This window comes from Perognathus longimembris, chromosome 19, assembly GCF_023159225.1.
Source record: "Perognathus longimembris pacificus isolate PPM17 chromosome 19, ASM2315922v1, whole genome shotgun sequence".
NCBI classification, from domain to species: Eukaryota; Metazoa; Chordata; class Mammalia; order Rodentia; family Heteromyidae; genus Perognathus; species Perognathus longimembris.
The window spans coordinates 7,316,797-7,343,166 of NC_063179.1; the positions used below are offsets into that span (position 1 = coordinate 7,316,797).

The following is a 26,370-nucleotide window of genomic DNA, read 5'->3' on the forward strand; positions in this document are numbered from 1 at the left end:
ATGCTGCAAGATACTTTTCACTTTGTTCCAAAGCACAGTCTAAATTTGGACTCATTTGAAATTGAAGTGAAAGGCTATATTCTTGGCACTCCAAGGACGCATTCTGGTTGATGCCATCTTCTAAGGAATTTTGATATTTTTGAAAAATTTCACATTTTTGTACAAAGATACATTGTGCGCTTATCTGAGTTCTGGAGTAAGTATTGTGTGATTTCCTGTGATTTTAAAATAATCATGATGCTAGTTAACTATCCTTGAGTGCCAACTAGCCTGTTTTCAATGCCTAATTTCTTACCTAACATTTCATACCCAGTAACTATGATATCATCCCCATTTTATAAATGAGGAAATAGGTAAGGAGAACTTGGATACAGTTAGGAGATGGAGTAGTTTGAATCTACTTTTGATCTGTGCTTTGAATCACTGAGTTGTAACTTGTTAGTTGAACAAATAGTAGACAAGATCATATCATAATTTTTTGTATAGCTTATGAAATCATACCTACTAGCATATTTTCCATGGCTTTTTACAAATCTAACATTACAAAAATGTTTTATTTTTGAATGATCTTTCCTTATTTTCATCATGTTTCTCTTTTCTTGAAAAATCTAGTTTTATTTTCTATGTTGTAGTGTTGTAAGAAAGTTCACTCTTGAGAAACAGAGAAGCTACCACTGAAGAGGCCAAATTATGAGTCTGTATTGGAGAGTGGGAGGACTGCTGGTGCACTGTGGTCTCAAAGACCAGCAGCCAGCGCAAAGCTTATATAAGCCAAAACCACATAAGATGTTTGGAACTAAACCTAACAAGAGTGTTATACACAAGCATAGCAAACTAGATGAGGACACTTAAACCTAAAAATAAAAGCAAACCATCTCAGGAGGAAACCAAGGGCCAATTATCTAGGGACCCAGTCTCCTTACTTCATTAGACAGATCCATTCAGGGTGATCAGTTTTTCCTGAGTATGTAGTAATTTGATCAAAATTTTTCACATTTTTCTCTTTCATCAACTCTGAAAATCCTGACCTAATAACATCCAAATAAAGCTTGTGAAAGAGTGCTTGCCTCACATAAAGCCCTGGGTTCGATTCCTTAGCACCACATATATAGAAAAAGAGAGAAATGGTGCTGTGGTTCAAGTGGTACAGCACTAACTAGCCTTGAGCAAAAAGAAGCCAGAGCCAGTACTCAGGCCCTGAGTTCAAGCCCCAGGAATGGCAAAAACAAACACCCCCCCCCCCAAAAAAAAAAAACTTGTAAAATTTACCTTTTAAAATGTGGCAAGTGTGGCAAGTCTCTCATGTAACTTTATTGTACTGTAAGTGGCTAAAAAGCAATTTATGTTTTAAACAGTAACTAGTATAATAGCTAAAGTTCAAGAAATTAATGTTTTAGTTCACTTTGTTCCAGTTTTAGCCAATATGCTGTTTTTCTTCTTAATTATTTTTTCTTTTGCTTTGTCTTGTTTTGAGGTAGAGTTAGGAGGCACACAATGTGGACTTGAAATTTTTCAGTGTATAAAGAAAAGAACTAAAAGATACCTGAACATTTATTGATTGGTTGATTGTCAGTATTGGGGCTTGAACTTTGGGCATTGTCCTCTTGAATCATTACTGGTAAACTTACAAATAAGGATTGTAAAGGAGAGAGACAAACTTGCCGATCTTAATTTGTTTCTGTTTAATTTTCTTACAGAGGCTTTTTGGCTTTCTTGCTATATTTCCTCACCACTTTTCTGATTTGTCTTCACAAACTTCCAGACTTTTTCCCCCTAGAACCCAATTCTGTGTCTTGATGTAGTTATTGCTTTTTAGTCCATGAACTTTGGGGTAGAGAGAATCTGGTGGTGTGTTAAGCCACAGTTCTATGAAATGATTATTTTTATAAGCCTACATATTTTTGTGCACTATAAATTTAGCCCTAGAGATTTAGCTCGTTGTAGTGAAATTTTTTCCATGAGTAATTCTTTCATGTTGGTCTTGTGTTTTTACTATAGATGTAACCAGTTTGGCTATAATTTTTCCCTTGAAAAATTATTCAAGTTGCCACTTTAATGGAGTCACATTAAATTATATTTTGTTTTATTTTTAGTATTTGTTATTTTTGTGTATTAGAGTTATATTGGGAAATTAGTCTACATTAAGCTCTAATGAGTACTGGTGCATTAACTGCCACGTTGTGCACTTAACTACTCGTGAGTACATGTAGAATTATGGCACTAATGCGCCCATAGTTGGATGAAGCACCCAATACCTTTAATGCTACTTTATAATAAAATTAATAGCCTCGCCAGGTGCTGGTTATTCAGCAGACTGAATTAGAGAGAAATGATTTTAGTTTGAGACTAACACGGGCAGAAAAGTTTGCTATATTCCGTCTCCAAAAATAAACAGCAAAGCCGAGTGCTGGTGGCTCACATCTGTAATCTTAGCTACTTAGGAAGCTGAGATCTGAGAATCAGAGTTCAAAGCCTGGGCAGGAAAGTCTGTGAGACTCTTACCTCCAATGAACTGCCAGAAAACTGGAAGTGGCGCTGTGGCTCAAGTGGTAGAGCAGTAGCCTTGAGCTAAAAATTAGAGACAGTTCCCAGGCCCAGAGTTCAAGCCCCATGACTGGCAAAAACAAAACAGCAAAAAGTTGAAGGTTTGGCTATAATTATGGTAAATGGCCTAGCAAGCATGAGGCCCTGAGTTCAGACCCCATATCGCCAATAGACACTAGCCTAACTGAAAATGGGATGTTTATGAGAAAAGTTTAGTATTATGTAGAATTAGATTGGGAAAGTGGGAGAAAAGTTAATCCTGAAAACACAAAAATAGCAGTTGCCCTTAGTCATGAAGTGTGGCGAGAGAATATGTTTGGTAATGTGCATGTGTGTGTGTGTGTGTGTGTGTGTGTGTGTGTGTGTGTGTGTGTGTTGGTCCTGGGGCTTGAACTCAAGGTTTGGGCACTGTTCTTGAGCTTTTGTATTCAAGGCTAGTGTTCTACCACTTGAGCCACAGCTCCACTTTTGGCTTTCCTGGTAGTTAATTATAGATAAAAGTTTCATGGGCTTTCCTGTCTAGGCTGGCTTTGAACTGTGATACTCATATCTCAGCCTCCTGAGTAGCTAAGGTTTCAGGTGTGAGCCACTGGCACCTGGCTGGATATGTGCATCTTAGGTTGTACAGGTGAATAAGGTACTGGATTAAGCACTAGTACATCATGTATGAATTTTCATGCACTTAGGAATGTATTTTGCACTGTCTCCTCCAATTTGAAGCCATAACAGCTGAGCACTGGTGACTCTTGCCTATAATTCTAGCCACTCAGCAGATTGAGTCTTAAAGATTATTTTTCAAAGCCAGCAGAAAAGGCCTTGAGACTATTATTTCCAGTTAACCAGGAAAAAGCCAAAAATGGGAGTGTGGCTCAAGTGGTAGACCACCTGTCTTGAGTGAAGAAAGCTAAACCAAGAGCAGGAGTCCTGAATTACTGCAGTAAGCTGGGAGCTGCTATTCTGAAGCTACTCAGAAGACCATTCATACCTAGCCTGTTTTAGCCAACAGTAGCTAGTTTATGTAGCAGAATTGATCTGCATAGATAGCAGAGTTTCAGGTTTGTTGTAAGATAGACTACTAATTTTGAAAAGAGGTGGGATAGATTTTATTTCAGAGGGATTGCTTCCTTAATTACCATTGGCATTTGTTAAGATGTAACCTTCCTTCCCACCCCTTAAATGACAGGTAAGAACAGGAACTGGATAGACCATTTTGGCTAGAGGCAAATTCGCACTGGGTAGGATGCTTACACATTGACATGTATATCAAATTCAAACACTCTGATAAAGAAAAATACCATTTAGAAACATCAACCATGTTTCTTTGGGTCTGGCTCACTTCACTTAGTATAATTTTTTCCAAGTCCTTCCATTTCCTTACCAATGGGGCAATGTCATTCTTTCTGATAGAGGCATAAAATTCCATTGTGTATATGTACCACATTTTCCTGATCCATTCATCTACTGAAGGGCATCTGGGTTGGTTCCATATTTTAGCTATGACAAATTGTGCTGCGATGAACATTGTTGTGCTGGTGACTTTAGTATGTTCTTGTTTGTGGTCTTTTGGGTAGACCCCAAAAGTGGGGCTCCTGGGTCATAGGGGAGCTCTATGTTTAGCCTTCTGAGGAATCTCCATACTGCTTGCCAGAGTGGCTGAACCAGTTTACATTCCCACCAACAATGAAGTAGGGTTCCCTTTTGGCCACATCCCCTCCAACATTTGTTATTGTTAGTTTTCTTGATATAGGACATTCTTACTGGGGTGAGATGGAATCTCAGTGTTGTTTTGATTTGCATTTCTTTTGTGGCCAGTGATGTAGAACACTTTTTCATATGTCTCTTGGCCATTCTCATTTCCTCATCAGAGAAGTCTCTTTTTAAGTCTTTAGCCCACTTGATGAGGGGGCTGTTGGTTCTTTGCCGTTTTGTTTTGGAGGAATTTAAGTTTTTTAGTTCTGCATATATTTTAGATATGAGGCCTTTGTCTGTTGTATGGCCGGTAAAGATCTTTTCCCAGTCTGTGGGCTTTCTGTTTATCTTGCGAGCTATGTCCTTTGCTGTGCAGAAGCTCTGCAATTTGATGCAGTTCCATTTGTCCATCCTTTCTTTGATTTGTAGCATTTCTGGGTCTTTGTTAAGGAAGTTCTGTCCTGTGCCAAGGAGCCCAAGTGTTTCTCCTACTCCTTCTTTTAGTATCTGGGTATCTGTTTTAATTTTGAGGTCTTTGATCCATATGGAATTGATTTTGGTGCAGGGTGATATATAAGGATCTAGTTTTAGTTTGTTGCAGGTGTTGAACCAGTTTTGCCAGCACCATTTGTTAAAGAGGCTATCTTTCTTCCATCCTATTTTTTTTTTTTTTTTAGCTCCTTTATCAAAGATTAAGTAGGAGTAGTTCTGTGGATTCATTTCTGGGTCTTCAATTCTGTTCCATTGGTCTTCAGGCCTGTTCTGGAAGTGAGCCAGACCCAAAGAAACATGGACTCTGTGGTCTCCCTCATAGGGGATAATTAGCACAGATTTAGGCTAGTCACAGCAGAGGATCACAAGAGCCTAATAGCTATGCCCCTATGAGTGCATAAGATAATGCTAAGTGAAATGAACTCCATGTTAGGGAAATGAGTGATATATCACTGTTGTAATTACTTTCAACATGCCACGTGAAACCGTAGCTTCTATTGTTGATGATTCTCTTGTATCCCCTTCCTGTGGTGTACCTGCACTATCACTGTATTTTTATGTGAGTACATTGGAAACTGTATATACTGGTATTAGAACTACGAAAGTGAAAGGGAATACCAAAATCGAGAGACACAGGATAAAAAGGCAAACGACTACAACAGCAATACTTGCGAAACTGTTCGGTGTAAACCAACTGAACAACTCATGGGGGGAGAGGGAAAGGGAGGAGGGGAGGGGGGAATGAGGGAGGATAATAAATTAAAAAAAGGAAGGAAGAAAGAAAGAAAGGAAAGGAAGGAAGAAAGAAAGAAGGAAATAAAGAAAAAGAGAGAAGGGGGAGGGAAAGGGGGGGAGGGAGGGGGGCATGAGGGACAAGGTAACAAACAGTACAAGAAATGTATCCAATGCCTAACGTATGAAACTGTAACCTCTCTGTACATCAGTTTGATAATAAAAATTTGGAAAAAAAAAAAAGAAATTTGTTGGCCAAAAAAAAAAAAAAGAAAAAGAGAGAAATAATGGACAGAAGGAAGGGAGGGAGGGAGGGAGGGAGGAAGGAAGGAAGGACACATATACAGAGAGTGACATTTAAAACTATGAGTATTACAAGTTTACCCTGGTTTTCAGGGCATGAAATTTTTCCGAGTAGTTGTTGTATCTCTGGAGCTTATAATAAACATGTAAATCCTTAAAAAAAACAAAAAAAACACACACACACACAAAAAACCCCAACAATCAACCACTTACAAATGTGTAGAAAATACTTTATGTACCTTTTTGTTAAATGGTCATAAGAGATCATTTACAAAATACGTGTGACTAAGATAAATCTGTTCACATAAGCAGCCTGAGTTAGTCCAGAGTGAAGTCACAGATTGGAATTGGCTCTGTGGAACAGGTATGCTCGTGGTCTACCTGTCCCTACAGAGACATGCTCTTTTTATGTATTGTTTTGTTCTGAAGTGAGATGTCTGTCTTGTTATGTTCCTAGGCAGTTTCCATGAACTGAAATGATCCTCCTGCCCTGCAGCCCCTGGCACTGGGATATCAGGCATGCACCATCACACTTTGCCCAGGCCCTGACTTTTTTTGTTGTTGTTGTTGGGGTTTGCATTTACCTGAAATTTCAGTATAAACATTACCATAACCCCTTCAAGTTGAAGTGAGCCTGCCTTGGGCAAGCAGTGATTTTATGCTTTGCAGATACCTGGTTCCGTTTTAGAGAAACTAAGCTGTATGTAAAAAAGAAGTGCTCAGAAAAAAGTGAATGGCTGGCCTGACTTACTCAGAAATATCTCAGGACAGATTTAAACACACATACTTTCACTGGAAACTCGTGGTTTGAAAAGAAAGGCAGATAACATTGTGTGCATAGTCATTTATTCAGTTTGTATCCCCATAGTGCTTCTAGGATCTCCTTCATGCACTAAGGAACAATACCTTTCCCCTGAGATTCTTACATGTATAATTCATGAATTAATCCCACATATACTCCACAGGGGACAGCAGCAGGGTGAGTACCATAGCCTCTGCAGTGACCTGTCCCCCGAGACTCTATTCTTAGAATCGTTAGTGGGAAGGACATGGGATACAATCCTTGCAAGTATGTTGACCTCCAACCTCAGCTAATTGCATGAATAGGTTATTTATCAGATAAGCCAATTTGATGTGTGTACGCGCGTGCGTGTGCATCTACGCATGTGTATCTATGTCTATCTACAACCCATTTAAGTTGTTTTCCTAGGAATTAGTAAGAATTAAATTAGTACCTGCAGATCAATTGTTGGCCCTGTGGGGTACTTTTAAAATTCCTTTAAAATGTAGATAACACAATCAATTTATTTTCATTGTTAACATCATTACAGTGCAGATAGTTTTACATATTGCATATAGAGAATAACATACTATTTTTTTAGAGGAATGGTTAAAAACAGAGGTGAAATGATAGGGAAAGATCATTTGGATTATACACTAGATGGTAATTAGGACCTAAAGGAAGTAAGCCCAGATAGGAAAGTTGCCAATTGGAAAAGAGAATTATTAGGGAAATTGGTATTCTTCTGGGCAATCACCTGTTTAGGCTAGTACGGCAGTGGTCCTGAGCCTAGTCCTTTTCTCAGTGAGCTAAAAAGGTGGGGGTGGAAGAGAAATTGAGACTGTTGACTTATTGGAGAACTACAAGTAGAAATGATATGCAAAATTCAAGGGGACATGAGCTCTTACTGATATTGTACTAAACATGTGGTTTTCCTGTTTTGATATTATTATATTTTACTTCAGAAAATGTCTGAAACATAAAGACAATATGTAGCAAGAATTATACTCTCTTTTTAAAAAGATGTTGGTACATGTCTAATGTTTTTAGACCTTGGTAAAAAGTTCTCAAACTTGTCAGTAGTGTCTCTCTCTCTCTCTCTCTCTCTCTCTCTCTCTCTCTCTCTCTCTCTCTCTCTCTCTCTCTCTACTGTATTTTTTTCCCCTGCCAGTCCTGGATCTTGAACTCAGGGCCTGGGCACTGTCCTTATGCTTCTTTTAGCACTCTATAACTTGAGCCACAGAATCACTTCTGGCCTTTTCTATTTATGTGGTACTGAGGAATTGAACCCAGGGCTTCATGCTTGCTAGGCAAGCACTCTACCACTAAGCCAAATTTCCAGCCCTTAATAGTGTCTCTTAAAAGCTACACAGGCCTTTTATTTCTTGGGAGATGCCTGTTTGGAAATGTATGTCTTGTTTAAAGCCAAACAAGTGCTGCTACCACATTTATCACTGGTAAACCTTGATTTTTGAATGCATCATCCTATCTTTTCACTGAAGAGGTAATTAGGGAAAGTATAGAAGGCCAGGAAGAATCAAGCTTTCTGTTACTAGCTTTTGTGGTACACATAAAGCAGGAGGCACTTCTAGTTGGGTGGGCATAACTAGGGCAGGAGGAGTGTAACCCTCTGCAAGTTGTCTTGATCTGTGTGGTTTCGCAGATTAGTGATAAGCAGGTTCCTGTGAATGGATGGACTTTGTAGGGTTGCATGTGGTATGGAAATGTGTGCAGTGAAGTACACTGAAAATTTTGTGATTACATAGAGGTTTATAGAAATGAATGGTACAGTAATTGTTTCAGGTGAAGGATTTGGGAGAAAGGTTGCCCAGAACAAGACTGTTGTACTATTCTGTCAAGTCTTGAGCTCAGTCAGTCTTCTATGAAAATGCTATTCAGATTTTCAGGCACAAAAGTAAGATAATGGATACAGTATAACACAGAGAATTAAGGTCAACAATGTGCTTCACTCTGTTTCTTGCTGCAAAGTATACATAGGAATAGTACTCTCTTGTAGGTTTCTTCTGATGATTCAGTGCTTTGCTGTCACATACACATTGTATGTATTTTGGAAATACTTGTTTGGGGGTATTTATCATGCTGGATAAAAGTCCAGGGGAACATGCACCTCATTCACTTTTTTACTTCTGATATTTTCCCTCTCTATTTCATCATTACTGCAACAGAGACATGCCAGTATTTGTGTGCAAAGGGAAGTGCCTAGGCAGTAATGAGGTGCAGGATTTTATTGTCCCAAGTTATCAGCTACTGCCAGAAACCCCCAAAGAACCTCCTTGTGTCAACTGCAGCTGCAGGAAGTGTGGCTCCTGACTGAGTTGGGGCCAGGGTCCTGGGGTGGGGGGACATTGGTAGTATCTCTTCAGAGGCCTCCTTGGCTGTTTCTTTTGTGAATTAATAATTCTTTGAAAAATAGAACACATGATCAAGAGAAGTAGCAATTATAATTTCATCCACATAATGAAGCAACTTTGTTTAATTCAGAAACACTTAATTAGTTAAAGTAGCCTCTCAGTGCTTGAAGTAAACTTACATATGAATGAATATGCTCTTCACTGCATTTCCTTAGTGAGGATGTTCTTGTATTGGAAGTTCTTTGGCCCTGGATAGAGGCATAAAAGTCCCTGACAAAATAGGACTCTTAACAACCATAGTTACTAAATTTAAGTGAAAAACGACATGTCATACTTAGTAATGCCTTAGTAATTTTGACTGTCTACTGTGTTGGTGAAACTCAGCATAGACCATACCAGTTTTTCCTTATAAACTACTCTTGTTAAAAAAATACTTTAGGGCTGGGGATATGGCCTAGTGGCAAGAGCGCTTGCCTCCTATACTTGAAGCCCTTGGTTCAATTCCCCAGCACCACATATACAGAAAATGGCCAGAAGTGGCGCTGTGACTCAAGTGGCAGAGTGCTAGCCTTGAGCAAAAAGAAGCCAGGGACAGTGCTCAGGCCCTGAGTTCAAGGCCCAGGACTGGCAAAAAAAAAAAAAAAAAAAAGAACAAAAAAATACTTTATAAAAAGGTAGATAGATTGTTTAAGTCACCTAAACTCTTGATCTGATCTTGAGGACTTCCCATTCTGTGAACTTAACTTGTAGTAGTTAGATTCGCCACATGCTTCCTAGCCTCAGAAGTCCAACTCAACTGTCTTTCCTCTGACTGCTTACGAGGTCCTCATATCTTCCTTTATATGGTCCTTTCTGTTTTGGCATTCACAGAACTGGACAGTTGGCTTCTCTGCCCCTAAAAATTTGGCATTCCATTTTAATGGCATCTTTGTGTAACTTGTCCCTTACTACGTACATACTCATTGCCTGGCTGATATGTAGTTTGGATAGAACATCTAAAAGCCATTGTATTTGTTGTTATTTCCATGTCCTACTAAACAAGAAGAAAATAATACTCCCTAGACTATCTACCTGCTGTTTTGGTGTATATCCATTTAGATTCTTCTTTTCCTGCTTATTTTTGTTTGCATGTAACTACGTACAAGCATATATAATTATTTTACAAATTTTATACATTGTCATTTTCAGTAGTTTTACTTTTAGTGTTAGAACATAGAGAAATAGACCAGTAAACATTAATGTAAAACCTAGAATTTATAGAAGAAAGCAAAAGAGAAACTCTTTATGTTCTTAGGTTTAAGGACTTAATTAAACATGATACAAAAACCATGAACAGTTGTTGATAACATAAATTTTAAATTTTGCTTTTCAAAATACACTGTGAAGAAAATGAAAATGCAAGCCACAGACCAGAAAAAAATAATTTCACTTTATATCAAATAAGTTATTTGTATGAAAAACTTCAACAACTCCACAATAAGAAAACAAATAGCTAAATTAGAAAGTGAGCACAAGATTTAAATAAACACTCAACAGAAGATATATATATATATGTATATATATATGTGGCAAATTAATGTGTCAGAAGATGGTCAATATTCATTAATTGTAACATTTTGCTAAAGGAAGAGACCAGACCAAAATACTGTGGGAGGTATGATTCTAGAGAAATAAAAAAGCTAGAGAAATAAAAAAGCAGATCTTGAGCTAGGGGTGGAAGGAAGAATTGATTACAAGAAGGTATAAGGGAACATTTTGGAGTAATGCAAATGTTAACTAAATGTAGTTTGAAGATGCTTTCATACTTAAGTCCTTATATAATGAGCTGCGACATTAGTACCTTAAATTAACTGGAAGCCCAATTTTGGAATACAGAAATTTTGAACAAAGATTTGAGTTTCAGCCACTCATAGCAGCCAAGTTTAAACCACTCACAGGGTGTACTGGTTAGGCCATGTTCAAATAAGGCAAATGCCCAGCTGCCATCTACTAAAACATTTCTGTTTCTGTAGCTCATTCCATTTTTGGTTCATAAATGCTGCCTGCTCACAGTTAGAGAATAGAACTGTCTAATCTGTGCTGGCAATTTGTGAATCATTCTCTGGTCAGTTCAACTCTTCTAAATTTAATTTATAAAGTTCTAACCCAAGTATCCTATGTGTGCGTTGTGATGTTAGTTGCACAACTATAAATTTGCTAAAACTTCATAGTCCATTTCAGCAGTCAGAATGCTTGACAAATTGAAGTTTGTAAAATTTTACGCCATTTTGCTGTTTCACCTGATTTGAAGAGGTATGTTATACACCTATTTTCAGGATAAGAAGCGAAGGCCTGTTATTGGTGAATGACTTACAGGCATAAAACTATAACTGGTGGTCACATTCCTATGGTTCCAGCCAAGGTACATGAATTCCAAGAGAGAGAGAAGGAGAGGGAGAGGGAAAAAAGAAGAAGGTTACAGAGAGAGAAGGGAGATGAGTTTCTACTGTTGTGATGTAAAAGGTTTATCAGTTAACATGAAGTACTACAAAATGTTTAATAGGAATGATGAGATTTGATACTAAGGTTTAAACTTGGGGTCATATTCTTGCTAAGCAGGTAATGTACTACTTGAGCCACTCTACCAGTCATGCTGTGCATTAGCTGCCCTTGAGATAGAGTTTCACTTTATGCCTAGGCCAACCTGGACTTCATTCCTCTTATTTGTACTTCCTTTCATCAGTGGAATGAAATACACACACTTCTGTGTTCTACTGTTTGTTGAAGTGGAGTCTCAAACTTTTTCTTTGCCAGTCCTGGGGCTTGAACTCAGGCCCTAGGCCACTGGTCCCTAAGCTTCTTTTGCTCAAGGCTAGCACTCGACCACTCTAGTAGCACCACTTCTGGCCTTTTCTGCTTTTGTGGTACTGAGGAATCGAAGCTAGGGCTTCATGCATACTAGGTAAGCACTCTACCATTGAGCTACCTTTCCACCCCAGAGTCTCAAAATTTTTTACCCTTGAACTGTGATCCATGATCTTCAACTATCAAAAAGCTAGCATTATACAATTGAGCTACCGTATCTGACATCTATCACTAATTTTAACATAACAATCATGGCCTTTAACTTGCCCCTGCTGTGAATTAACCAATTAAAGATCATCCTTATTCAGCATTTAAACATGAACCAATGAAATATTTTGTCATTAATTTTTGTCACATACGTCTGAAAGTATGAAACAGTAGAGTAAGCATTTTACTAACTGTATATAGGACTTTCCAGTACAAACTTGTTTTAAATGTTGCTAAAATATACTTATATTTCTGTGTGCTTATAATATCATTTTTGTGTAAGACATGGCATTCCTTTTAAAAATTATTTTTAAAAGTGCTAATTGTGTCACTTGGTTTGGCTTTGTCCTCTGACTTTGAAGGAAACGGATTGCTCTTTGCAGGAGCTTGTGTCCACAGTTCTGAAAGCCTGTGCAGATGAGTCATGTTGGCACCATGTACAGAAGGTCCTGGCATGGTATTCTCTTCTTCCTTCACACACACACACACACACACACACACACCCCACATGCTGGGACGTGTGTGTTGTTTTCATTCAACCTTGGGTGTCTTGGGCATGCAAGGTGCTTTAAAAAACTGGTCCAAAGTTCAGATGCTAGCCCAGGCAGCCAATAAAAATAGCAGGAGTGTCTGAGGAAGAGCTACTATGAACCACAAGTAGGAATTGTTGACATTATTGAAGAAGAAAGGGAAGCTATTTAATTTTATATTTGCTTTTACTTCGCTAAAGGATTTTGAGAACAGAATAAATGACCCTGTTGACCATGGCCAGGCTCCTGATTATAGCCAAAAAATGTGGGTTAAACTTCCTGGCTTTAGTTTTTCACACTGAGTTTAATTTGGGCAAGCGCTCATATTGCTTCATTTATTTTCTAGCAACCAAACAAACAAAAAAAATTGTACAAGATGTATTTTCCCTGTTTGAATGAAGAAAAGTATACAGCTAGTATGCAACAGCGTGTAAACTTGGATCCTAGTGTACTCATTTAGTATAGCTTGCTTATGACCTGAAAAAAGTTTGTTGACTTCTGTGACAGCACTGATGAGAGATGTTTGGAGAGTTCAGAGTAGGTATATTCTCCCAACAGGAGATTTGTGGGTTTTCTGTGTTTCTTATATACATTGACAAAGATGAAAGTGAAGCTAGTCTGTTTTGTATTCCTAGGAAGTTTCTTTGGATGAAATGAAGAGAGAGGGAGAAAATAAGAGTCCCCTCTTCCCCTCCCTTTTCTCTATCTTTCTTTCTTCCTCCATTCTTCTTTTCCTTTGGTAGTTAAGTCTAGCTGATAGCTGGGAAAGAGCAACTTATTCTGCATGCCTGTGAACATTGTTCTTAAAACCATGATTGTGCACAGTTTGTTGTGCTTGTTATCAAAGTCATTTATATCAAGTGTTCCTTTACCACCAGTGTATAAATTCCATAAATACTATGCAGAAATTTTAAGGTATGATGAGGGAAAATTTGTTTCTGTAAAGTATAAATGGAATGATTTGAGATTTTTTTGTTGTTGTTGTTGTTCGTTGTGTGTGGGGCCTAAACTTGTGGGGCTTGGGTACTGTCCCTGAACTTTATTGCTCAAGGCTGGCAGTCTACCACTTAGAGCCATAGCACCACTTCCGGTTTCCTGGTGGTTAGTTGGAGATAAGAGTTTCATAGACTTTCCTGCCCAGGCTGGCTTTGAACCTTGATCCTCAGATTGCAGCATACAGTGTACATGTTTTCAAATTAAACTTGGAAAGACCATTGCAAAGAGTCAGAGAAGATTATGTGAACACCTGTGAGCATTTAGTGAGCATTAGAGGAAGTCTGCTTCTACCTCAATTTGAATGTTGAATGAAAACCGAATTGGCATATTGGGATTCATGTAAGTCTGTGAGGAACTCCCATCCATAAAGTCATACCATGCTGGGCCAGATGGATGCCCTAGTCAAGACTGACACAGGGACAGGGGTATAGGCCTATGTTCAGGAAAAGAAAAGAACATGTTTAACATGTTTTTCTAATGACTGTGTTTTGTGTTGTTTTTTTTCTTTTGCCAGTCCTGGGCCTTGGACTCAGGGCCTGAGCACTGTCCCTGGCTTCTTTTTGCTCAAGGCTAGCACTCTGCCACTTGAGCCACAGCGCCGCTTCTGGCCGTTTTCTGTATATGTGGTGCTGGGGAATTGAACCCAGGGCCTCATGTATACGAGGCAAGCACTCTTGCCACTAGGCCATATCCCCAGCCCCTGTGTTTTGTGTTTTAACTGAGTTGGTTTAAAACTGTCTCACCAGACATGTCATCCCGTTGATAAAGCTGTAATGCTTGGTTGGAGGCATGCCTCAGGTGGTGGAGCGCCCATCAGTGAGTGAGAGCACCAGATACCTAGTTTTAAATTCCCATCTTGGACAAAAAAGGAAAAAGAACAAGCTGTGCTGGCCTGTCAGACAAGCCACAGAGGGGCCCTGTAATACCATTTGGGTCCTGTCCTATTGTAGAAATTGGTCAGGTTCCTAATTCTTCAAATCATAGGCAGAAACCCAAGTTGCCTAGCATATTGGATGCTGGGAATCACTTGGTGGCCATTGTTGTTCTTTGCCTCACTGGCAGACCAGTTTCTTAGTGCATGGTCAGAGATGTGAGATAAGAGGCATCAGTTCTACATTTATTTGTCCCAGCCAAAAATCACAGACACTGTTACTGTCAGCTAGAAGTAATTCTTCACCATCTGAAAGGTCATGCTGTAATAAAGTCAGCTTAGAAATCCAAGTTAATCTGACTCACATAGTTTTTTTTTTTTTTTTTTTGCAAATTCTAGATGGAAATAATCTTACTAAAAATCTATATGTACTACACCAGCTCACCAGAAAGTTTGGGAGAACACAGCAGAAAAAAAGGATGAGATTCTTTTTTTTTTGGCCAGTCCTGGGCCTTGGACTCAGGGCCTGAGCACTGTCCCTGGCTTCTTTTTGCTCAAGGCTAGCACTCTGCCACTTGAGCCACAGCGCCACTTCTGGCCGTTTTCTGTATATGTGGTGCTGGGGAATCGAACCTAGGGCCTCGTGTATCCGAGGCAGGCACTCTTGCCACTAGGCTATATCCCCAGCCCCGAGATTCTTTTATAATACAAACCAGAAATCAATTTCTTTCTTACTTTGTTTTGCCTTACTTGTTTTTTAATGAGCAAATTAAACTTTTATATTTCATCTTGATGATATAGGACTTCATTGATTTGTTTGAGACATTAGTCACTGTGGGCAATGAAATACATCCTATCTTAAATCATTTGGACTCATTGATATCAGATCAACCTATATGGTATTTTGTATTTTTTAATTTCCTTTACAGTTAAAAAAAGTTAATGTTTCCATGTCTATGCAATACATCCTCTTATGTCACTCTCCCTTATTCTTGGATGAAAATTTGTCATTTGTACCATTTCTTTTTATCATATGCAATTTAAAAAGAAGCTAAAATACTCAGTTTTATTAGTAAAAATTGATAAATGAATTTCAATAAATAGCTTAGGGTGGTGTTTTGTGTTTTTTTTTTGTACTTTAAAGAAGATGATTTGGAGTTGGGCTTAATAGCTCTTAACTTTGGAATCCCACATCTTATTTGTAGGTCTTCTAAGTTAAAAAATCTAGCACATGCAAGTAGGTAGCATGGATCTTTTCTATACTACTGAAGAGAGTACCAAGTTGAAGAGTTCTGCATTGTAGCCAAGATTTCTGCCACATCCCTTTCACAAACTTTCTTCTGTAGTGTGTTCTTATTCCTGTTTGCTGAAGCATTCTTTTAATGCTGCTTGGTATATATAATAAACAATGACTGTGCTCTGGATATGCATTGCATTGCGTTATGGTTTTACTTTTTCCATTTATCTACTGACAGAAACTTGACTCTTTCCTCTTGGTTTCTTATTTAGACCTGGGGTGTGTGTGTGTGTGTGTGTGTGTGTGTGTGTGTGTGTGTGTGTGTGTGTGTGTGTGTGTGTGTGTGGTGTATGCGTGCGTGCATGTGTGTGTTCTCTGTGTTACTTGAGAGAGCATTATTGAACTGTGGGAACTTTGGTTTTCCATCCATAATATAACTTTATAGTAAACAGAAAGGTATCATGATACCTTCTCATGAAAGTATTTACCTGTGTGTGCAAATATTTATGTGAAGTTTTGCCAATAACGTGTGAAATTATGCTACTCCAAAATTTGTATGGAGACTGGGAAGCCAAATCATTAGTCTTTCTTTCTAAACAGACAATTAATCTTGAGAATACAAGCTTGTTTTGGGACTTGGTCATTGATTTATACTGATTTGATTATTTTTAACTTACTTATACTTTAGTAAGAATCAGTGTTTTTCCTTTCCTGACCCAATACTTCTGGGGTGATTCAAAAAAGCTCAAATGGTGCCTTGCATAGTGTCTAATGATTGTCAAAGTAATTTTTATTTTATTTTGAAACCATAATGCTCTACACAAAAGGTTGATATTAAGACCAAAGATGAAATACTGTTTCAGTGACCTGATTTTAATTTAATTGGATTGTTTTTTAACTTCTCTAGTAATTAGCATTAGGACCTTGGTTGAACTGACTATGCAAGTCAGGTAAACCATGGAATTGGTAATTGGAAAGGAGAACTGAAAACCAAGGCCAAGGGTAGGGTAGGTCAGGGAGGCTAGTTGAATGCTCTGGCTATATATAGCTCCGCCAGGAAATTGACAGCCAGGGCCGTGGCTGCCACAGACCTGGCACTTGGTCCTGTGTAGCTCATGACATTCAAGCTGGGCACACCAGTGTGGCTCCATGGGGCTGCCAGGACCCAGATCCCACATGGGTACCACAGCCTGTGTTTTTCATGTAGCACTTTGCTAGGTCTTTCTCTCTTTATAACTGTCTGTGATTTTTCTTCCCTTCCAGTTAATAACGTTGTCTTACAGAAGTTTGACTTGAGTCTGTAACTTAAAACTTTTCAAGTAATAATAAAATTTATGAGAGTGTAGAATTCTGGCATACCATTTTAGATGCCAAGTGAGAAATTAAGTTGTTTAATGAATGTAGTGTGCTTATATTGGTTTATTCAAACAAATTAAAAAAAAAACATTTATCTGGTAAGTGCAGTTTAGTAGGACATTTCTGACATCATGAGCTTCTCATTGAGGATATATGAGGAGAAAGGGGGGTTCTTCTTAGTGGTCTAAAGATTGGGAAGTACTGAGGCATTTATATTTGGATACAACTGTAAAAATGGAGTGAATCTTTTATCCTGAGGCTCTTCCCCCCCCTTCCTTTTACACAACAAGTGATCTTCCTTCTCACTTTCCCTTATAATGACAGTTGAATTTAAGCACTATTAGCATTAAAAACATATTTGGGAGGAAATCTAAGCCAAGCACCTGGGTTTCTAAAAGCCTTCAGCTGTGAGCAGTGGGTTTTATGCGAGATGTGAGTCTGGCTTGCAGACAGGAGAATGTGCACATCCTCTGGAGGGGTCACTATATCAGACAATGGAGAAGCTACTTTGTTAACCGAAGGCACAAAGCTCTAAGTCTTAGGTGACCCTGGATATCAGCATCTGATAGATTTCTGCAAATCTAGTTGGTTTGTATTTTCTTCCCTATTCTTCTTTTGTATAACTGAGAATGGGATTTCTTCATTAATATTTTTGCCAAAGCCATGTTGGAATATGATATGGTAGAAATATGAAGTTAACTTTATTTTCAGAGTACTTCTTGGTTCTATAGATGGACTAATTTAAGTACTGGCCATTGTTTTATATTTCTACTAAATAATATAGTAATACATTGAAAGAAACAAGTGCCACTTGATTCCCTTTTCTTTTTAAAAATATTTACTTATTTATATTTGTATTTATCCAAATTGGAATCCACGCTTTATTTTGTTGCTGACTTTGATTTTGGTGCAGACCCGTAAAACATTTTGAGCAGTCTATTCAAAGAAGACTATTTTCCAAATACCTTTCTTTTGTACTAACTACAAATACAGACTTTTTTTTTAATACAACCTGTCTCATATACATTCAAATTTATAATGTGATGTTTTAGGATCATAAATTTGCCTTTTATCATAGTAGGGAATTAAAAGATGTTGATTTGAAGAAAGCAAGCAGGAATCATGGAATCAGCAGAAGCTCCTAGAAGGTTTAGTAATGGTATAGCTCAGTCAGAATCTGACAAGCTGCTGCTGAATTAGCTTCCTTCCTTACTCCATGCCCTGGGAGCCAGCTGTGTAAGAGACAGACTGACCCACTGCTGCTCCTCCTGAGAACGAAAACATGTACTTTAAAAAGTTAAAGGTGTGTGTTTGTGTCCCTGTATGTATATTTGCTTCTGTGTGTGTTTACAGACATATGTACCATAGTACTGGGGCTTGAATTCAGGGCCTGGGCCTCTCCCTTGGTTTAGTTTTTCACTCAGGCTGATACTCTACTGCTTGAGCCACACCTTCATTTCTAGCTTTTTGCTGGCTAATTGGAGATAAGAGTCTCACAGACTTTTACTACTCTGGCTGGCTTCCCATGATCCTCAGGTTAGCTTGAATTTTAGGCATTTTAAGCCAGGTACCAGTGCCTGGCTTAGTTGCTTCAATTTTTTTCTTTAATTTATTTCCTTTATTGGTATTAATATTTTCTTTACTTGTACAAAGGAGTTGCCATTTGACAGAGTTGATTTGATTTTTTATTTAAGAAGTCTTCATAAGGAGAAAAGAAGTCACTGGCTTCTATCTATGAGAAGTTTTGAGGTTTTATTTTCATATTCTTCACGAGTAAGTATTTTGAGGAAAAGATGGTAACTTAGGGTCTATTCATCTCTTATGTGATTGATCAAAGTCAGTCAGTAAACCAGAAATTTGAAACAGGGTCCTTTCCCTCTCTGTATAAACATACTCTTTCCTCAGAAAGTTGAACCTTGAAACACCTTGCTGGTATGTTCCAGCAAAAGGAACATTCAGAACAGACTAGGCAGTTGCCAACTGTTTCCTGAGGAACCCTTTCCTTCTCCGTAGTCTGGGAAAGTGAGCAGATCCTGGTTGAAGTCTTTTTTTCAGGGCCCATGTGAAGAGCTCAGGAGGAGCATAGTTGTGCCAAGTGCTGGGCCAGAGAAGAGTAAAGGCATTTACACCACTGCCTGTTCTTCCCAGATGCTTCTATAGTGTGGCTAGGGGGTGTTCCCACTGCTTAAATGCATGTGTAGTCATCCTTATTTTTCACTATTCAGCCCATGAAATGTTTTTTAAAAAGTTAAATTTTTGAAGGTTATATTCCCTAATGGTAATATTTTTCTCCTTCTAGTTGTTTTTGGCTTCTAATATCTTTGATCGTTTTTTACATTTGTGGCGCTTGATTAAAAAGAGCTGCTGTAGGTCTTATTTTTTAAAACTAATTCTGAGGCTTGAAATCAGGATGTAGGTGCTGTCCCTTTTTTATTTTTTTAAGCTCAAAGCTAATGTTCTACCACTTGAGACACAGCTCTACTTTTAGCTTTTTAATGGTCAGTTGGAGATAAGAGTCTCTCTGATTTGTCTACTCAGGCTGGCTTAGAACCACAATCCTTACATTTCAGCCTCCTAAGAAGCTAGGATTATAGGTGTGAGCCATTGGCGTCTAGCTGTAGTGGTCTCTCTAATGAAAATTTTTGGAGTTAATTAGAAATGATTTTTGGAACAATGTTTCAATTACAGAAAAAAATAATATGATATTGTACCTTAAATAAGTATTCTTTAATATAAAAGAAAAATTTATTCAGCAGGATGTAAGCCAAACTAGTTCTTTCTCAGTGTTTGCTATCCTAGTACATACGTAAGTTAGACATCTGCTATGAAAATAGTTAGGTGCATTAAAAGACCATATTGGCATTTGTATGCTGGCAGTTGTTTCTCGATTGGGAGATTTTTTTTTAATATGATTAGGTTTTTGGTATAGACATGCCTTAGGGCCTCCCGATTCATAAGTAGAGGCTATTTCTAGAAAATAGCAAAGGCCTCATATATGAGCTTCTGCTTGCTGTCCAACAAACTAGCTAGTACCATAACAGCGCCATATGCAGGGCCATGCCTGGCAGAAGGACTCCTCTCAGGAGGAGTGACTCAGAGCCTAAAGCCAGAGCCAGCTTGGCTGTGCTGCTCAGTTGCTTCCAGAATGAGGGAGGCACTAACATGTTATACTTCAGGTATGTTATTTAAGAGCACTAAACCATCATGCAAACATTTTGGGTGTTTTGGGGTAAAACATTTTAGTTTGGATATTGATATTTTATTCATTTAAGTGTATCCTAACACTTAAAAAAGTAAAACATTTTTCAAAAAAATGTTCCTGGTTTTGTGTGCTAATTTTCATTATTTCATTTGGCCACTTCCCAGGATGTACTTGGAAAATGTGGTTTCCATTTCAGGTTATTGTATTCAGTAAAACACGATTCCTGATGAATAGTTTGGCAGTGTATGGCAGTGTATGCATAAATGAGGTAAACATAATAAACAAGGCTGAGGTCATAGAGTATGAATGTAAATACCAGAGGCCTTCTTTAAAGATACCAGAGGTGTTAGGGTGTTTACAACGGTGTATAGGTCTTTTAAAAAATAAGCAACTTACAGCTGATTTTCTTAATTGGTTGTTTATATTCTAGTATGTGCAGACTTGTTACTGATTGTGGCTAGACACTGAGGATTGCACTATAAATGGTCCTGTCCTGTAGTGTAGGGAATTATTTTTACTAAGAGAAAATAAGTTCTAATGTGTTTGTGCTCCCATATTGGTCCCAGTTGCAATCCTTATGGCAAAAAGGTAGCACCCTGTACACACTATCTAGGCGGATGCTTTTATCAGCTTAGGGGCCAAGGGTCCCTAGGGGTAGCAGTGGGTCCCTGGAGGGGGTAGTGAGGAGTGGAGTGGACTTCTGTATGGAGAGTGCACTCACTGAAGCTGGAAGCAAAGGAGAATGAAGCTTGAGGCTTGTGGGAGGTACTGGCAGGGAAGGGTCCATTAGGGCAGCTGGGGGAGGCACAGCCGCAGGAAGAGTCTAGAGATCGCTCCAAAGGGAGGCAGCTTCAGCTGAACACTTTACTACTGAAAGAGAGCTGCGTGTGGTATCCAAGCTGTCTGCAGCCAATACTGAAATTTTATTGACATAGAGCATGAAAAAAAGTCTTTTGAGTCAATGAGAAGAAAGCATTTACTGTGCTAAGCTTCCCTAATATTGTTCCTGCGTGGTGGTTTCACCATTTGCAACTGTGAACTTCCACTCATTCTGTGGTATATCCATTTGTCTCTTAGCATTTAAATCGGGTTATTGTGAAGCATGCTTCACCTATTGAAAATGCTGGCACATTATCTACATGAGTAAGTCTCAGAAATCTGAGCCCTTCTTTCACTGAAGTCTCTTATTTCAACTAGAACATTCCTTTTGAATGTGTGTGATAGGATCAGTGTATAGTTTTTAAATGGTCCAGTCTTCTCTGTAGCCACATGGTTTCTTATTCAAAGGAGTAACTGCAGTTCTCTTTGCCCCTCCTAATGTTTGAATTAAGACAGGCTTATATTATTTTTGAGGCAGCTGCTAACAGAAACCTTATTTTCTTAAGAGCTGTTGCTTGTTATTGCTTACTGGCAGTAGATGTCAGACTGAGCTGGTGACAGTTCTACTGCAATGAATGGGTGATTCGTCTTCAGGGAGAGACTTCTACGTGGAAGTCTATGGCTTTTTACAGTGGACATGCTCTTACAGTTTCTGCACCTGAGTTGGATGGATTGTGAGCATGTCTATCTGTGCTCATTGAAAAGATGGGATGAAGAGTGTACAGGGAGGAGATGGTGTTTTGGCTTCATGCTTCCTATCTAGGATAATTGATAACAAGATGTTGGATTGTTGTCATCACCACTGGCCAATGATACCACTTTCCTAAAGCTCTACTTGCCAAAGATTCCCATTTCAAGGAAATGATAAGGTAATGAAATTAGGTGCCAGTTTGAGTCTGGTATGTGTAGTTCAAGAAGGACAGGACTGAAGCTATCTAGGGTTAGAGTGTATATTGAGTGTTACTTGATGGTTCTGGAAAGCTACTCTTAATGATATTGTGAGAAAAATACTCATTATTTAACTCCTTGATTTGGTCAATTCCCTTGCAAATTTTATTTTCCCTTTCACTTGGAAAAAATGCTTTTATCAGATTAGCAGTGAGAAATGTTATTCCACTGTATCCTTTGAGACAATAGAGTGCCGTGTGTGTGTGTGTGTGTGTGTGTGCGCGCGCGTGCGCGCCAGTCCTGGGCTTGAACTCAGGGTCCAGGAGTGAGACTTTTTGCTTGAGGCTCATACTCTACCCCTTGACCACAACTCCACTTCTGGCCTTTTTGGAGATAAGACTCTCATGTACTTTGCTGTCTAGGCTGATTTAGAACCGTGATCCCCAGATCTTAAGTTTCCTGAATAGTGAGGATTAAAAGCATGAGCGATAGGTGCTCAGTTTAGGGTCCCTTTCTGTTTGTTGGTTTGTCCATCCACTGGCCTGCCTATGTGTGCCTTCATGCACATACACATACATACATACACATGCATGTATGTATGAATGATCTATCTGTCTGTCTCACCTGTCTGTCTATCTGTACCTATCTTATCTGTTGTTATTTAGTTGTACAAAGAGGTTACGATTCCATAAGTCAGATTATAAGTACAGTACTTGTTTTTTTTTATGGATTCATGTATTGTGTAAGTTTAAAAATCTGATCAGTGCTCCTCCCCCTCCCCCTCCCCCTCCCCCTCCTCCTCCTCCTCTTCGCCTTCCAATATAGTTGTACTAGTTTGCATTCCCACCAACAATATGTTAGGAGTCTTTTATCCTCACATCCACACCATCATTTGTTCTTGTTTGAATTCTCGGTGCTGGGGTAATCTCAATATTGTGTTGATTTGCATTTCTTTTATGTCCAGGGATGTTGAACATATTCAAATGTGTTTATTGGCCATTCTTACTTCATCTTTACACATTTATTGATTGGTTTATTAATTGTGGGGGGCAGTTAGTTCTTGAGTTCCTTGTATATTTTGGATATTAGGCCCTTGTTGAAGTATAAGCTGGTAGAGATCTCACAGTCTATTGGCTGCCTTTCTAGCTTAATAACTATCCTTTCCTGTACAGAAACTTAGTTTGATATAATTAGGATGCCCTTTTAAACATAAAAGGCACAGTAATTTTAGAATCAAGAGTTTGAAGTTCTGATTCCTTGTTTCTCTTAACTTTTTAAATCTTGATTTACTAACCATTGAATTGGGAGAGTGGATTGGTTTAATACCATTCATGGCTAGTAGATGCTTGTGTTGCTAGAACTTAATCCTTATTAATATTTTAAAGTAGCAAGCCAATAAAACCAATTTAACATTTTATTCACTCTGGGAACATGGAAAAGTGCAGAGAGAGAGATAGGCTTTCTGTTTCATGCCTTCTCTTACTGTTGGTGACTTCTCAGGCAGGCCCTATAGCTTTCAGTTCTCTTCAGTTCTAACAGATTTGTGCTCCAAGTCTTAAGAGCACAAACATCAATATTGTGACCTGTCATTTTCTTATGGTTTATCACTTTGTTTCTATCTCTGCCATCTGTCTCTTAGTTTCTTTAGAGGACCCCCTCCCACCTTCTGGAACATTCCTCAGCATGTTGGTGCTTATTTCTTCATCCTATATACTGTTAATTCCCTGAAGAGACTCTCCTAACACAACCACCAAAACCCTTAGCCATATTGTTCAGCCTGGCCTATCTCCCAGATCTTCTGCCCACAGTAGAAGTATATACCCACGCAAGCTACAAGCAGTACCCCTCACCACTACTGATACCCTTTCCTACTTCCTACACCTCAGCCCACTGAGCCATGCTGGCACCAAGGCTGTGCCTGGTTGAGTTGCTGTCAGCCCTGCATGATGTGGCTCAGGTTTGATCTTAGGATGCATGGTCTCTTCCTCTACTGTCCTTGGCTTTAAGGCCTGAGCCAACATTTGGACATATGTCCTTTTACTTTGACAATATTGGGGAGATTTGTATTTTATTTTTTTTAAGTGCATGACTATAAATCTCAATTATAGAAAATAGTTTGAATTAGATTATAATAGATTATAATAGCATGTAATAAAAAAGAATTTGAATTAAGATAAATGTTAATTATGTCTTATATGTAATAACAGAATTCAGTTGTTTTCAAGTTGGATTTTTTGGATAGAGGTAGTAGTAAAAAGATGGACTATTTGCTACCTTTCTGCCTTGCTTTGTTTTTAGCTTATGAGTTTGGGAAATTTTAATATATCTTCCACTTCGTTTTATGTTAGAAAACCAAAGGGCTAGAAATTATTAATATGCCAAATTAAATGGCCAAAAGTAGGGTTTGAAAGAATTAAGAACTTGTGCTATAACTTTCACAGATTTGGGATTTGCTTTTTTAATTAGGCACGGAATGTAAACCTTAGGCATGAGGTAACTGAAATCCTCTATTGAACTCTTTGCTGTTAAGAAGTGTGTTAAGGGGCTGGGAATATGGCCTAGTGGCAGGAGTGCTTGCCTCCTACACATGAAGCTCTCGGTGCGATTCCCCAGCACCACATATATGGAAAACGGCCAGAAGGGGCACTGTGGCTCAGGTGGCAGAGTCCTAGTCTTGAGCGGGAAGAAGCCAGGGACAGTGCTCAGGCCCTGAGTCCAAGGCCCAGGACTGGCCAAAAAAAAAAAAAAAAAAAAAAAATACTGGTTCACTGAACAAGATTCTTAATAAAATAATTTTTAAAAAAAGAAGTGTGTTAAATGCACTTTAGTGACTTCTACTACCAATCCAAAGTAACATTGAGTAAATTAGGAAACTAAAATAAGTTGATTCAAACCATTCATTACTTGAATGGTTAATTATAGGTTGACTGTGTAGATTAAATCCACACAAGGCCCCTATAGTGTTCTTGTAAGCAAGTGCTTTCTATGAGGATGACAGAGGGTTCCAAGTCCTGCCTGAACCAGAACACAACCGGGTTCTGTGAGTCAGTCCCCAGGGTGAGCCTCTTGTTACTACATGTGTTATGCTGTATGGAATTGGGCTTCTAAGCGCCTCTCATCCATCGTCCCTTATTGTCAGTAAGTGTATTGGGTTTTGTTTTTGAACAGATGGTAATCGTCAGAGCTGACATTTGTTGGACACTATTAGTATGCCAGGCACTGGGCTCAATGTTTTGCAAACCTTACCTTCAAACCACAGAGTAAACCTAATAATAAGATATTTTTGCCTCACTGAATGGATGATGGCTTTGATGCTCTAAAGAGTTTATTAACTTGCAGATAGTACCTCTGGGGTTTGATTCCTAACCTAGTTGAAAGCAGTGATCTTTCTCATCTAGACTGAACTCAAGCACTGGTCTTTCTCATTTGAACTGAGCTCCTTGAAAAGGATTGGCAAGTCCCTATAAGTGAGGTACTGTGCTATATGCAGGGAGCCCTAGTGAGTTCCTGCAAGGATCAGATTTAGGAGCTGATCTTGGCTGGCTGCTGGCCTCTGTTGCTCCTAGGGAGGGGTAGACTCTGAGCAGCAGTGTCTTCAGGTTGGTGAAGCAGACTTGGAACTGGAAAGGCTGCAGTTATTTCTGATTTAAGTGATTTCTGTTCAAGAACCACCCTAAAATTTTGGGGTAAGAGGAAGATTGTAATTTTAAAGCCAATGATAGCCAGCTGCTGGGTAGGTTTCCCCATTTACTGACCAGCTATCACACTGCTGAAATGGCAGTGTATGAGGGAGTGGGGAAGGTTAAGGCAGGCATCATTACTTCAGCTTGAAGGACAGCTGAACGTTCTGGGTTTTGGAGGAGGAAATCATCAATGGACAATGTGTTCATATGGTTCAGGCTTCATTTATTTCTTTATGTAAGTTTAATTTGCATTTGTTGAGGTCAAGCAACTGGGCAGACCTATGAGTACAAATACTGTGTTGTCGTGGCTAGATGATGAGGTTTCAAATGACTGCAAAGGGCAAGCGTGTTTGCTGCTAGAATACATTTTGTTAGTGGGCTTCTTGGTAATACCATAATTCTGAGCTGACTCCTGCCTTGCCTTTTGAATAGAGTATTTAAATAACTAGAACAATATCCTGGACCCAGTGGCAGCCTTATAGGAAGACCTGCCTAGCTGGGCTCCCTGACACAGGCATTTCAGTTTATGGGAGGAGGAAACATAGAGACTGGGTTTAAATTACTCCCTTAGAGTGGAGAGCTGAATTGGTCTGGAATGAGAGTGAATGTTCCACTGGTTTCCTTACGTTGTTCCTAAGAAGATCGAGTCCTGTCTTCCTGCCCTCCATCCCCCCATCCCTCCCAAGTTTCAGCAGCTACTCTGTTTAGAAATAGTGTGTTTGAGAAGGCATAGAGAAACAATGAATATGAATTTGGTAGAGAAA

At 38.8% G+C, this 26,370-nt stretch overlaps 1 protein-coding gene and 1 long non-coding RNA gene across 3 annotated transcripts in view; both read left to right on the plus strand.

Moving 5' to 3' along the window:
* Trio (trio Rho guanine nucleotide exchange factor) overlaps window positions 1-26,370 on the plus strand; it is a 272,642-nt gene that overhangs the window by 44,340 nt on the left and 201,932 nt on the right. The window lies entirely within an intron of this gene.
* On the plus strand, window positions 144-24,504 carry LOC125367412. The gene is made up of 3 exons (XR_007214081.1): window positions 144-1,051; window positions 13,420-13,428; window positions 24,466-24,504. It is a non-coding gene; the product is annotated as an uncharacterized LOC125367412 (long non-coding RNA).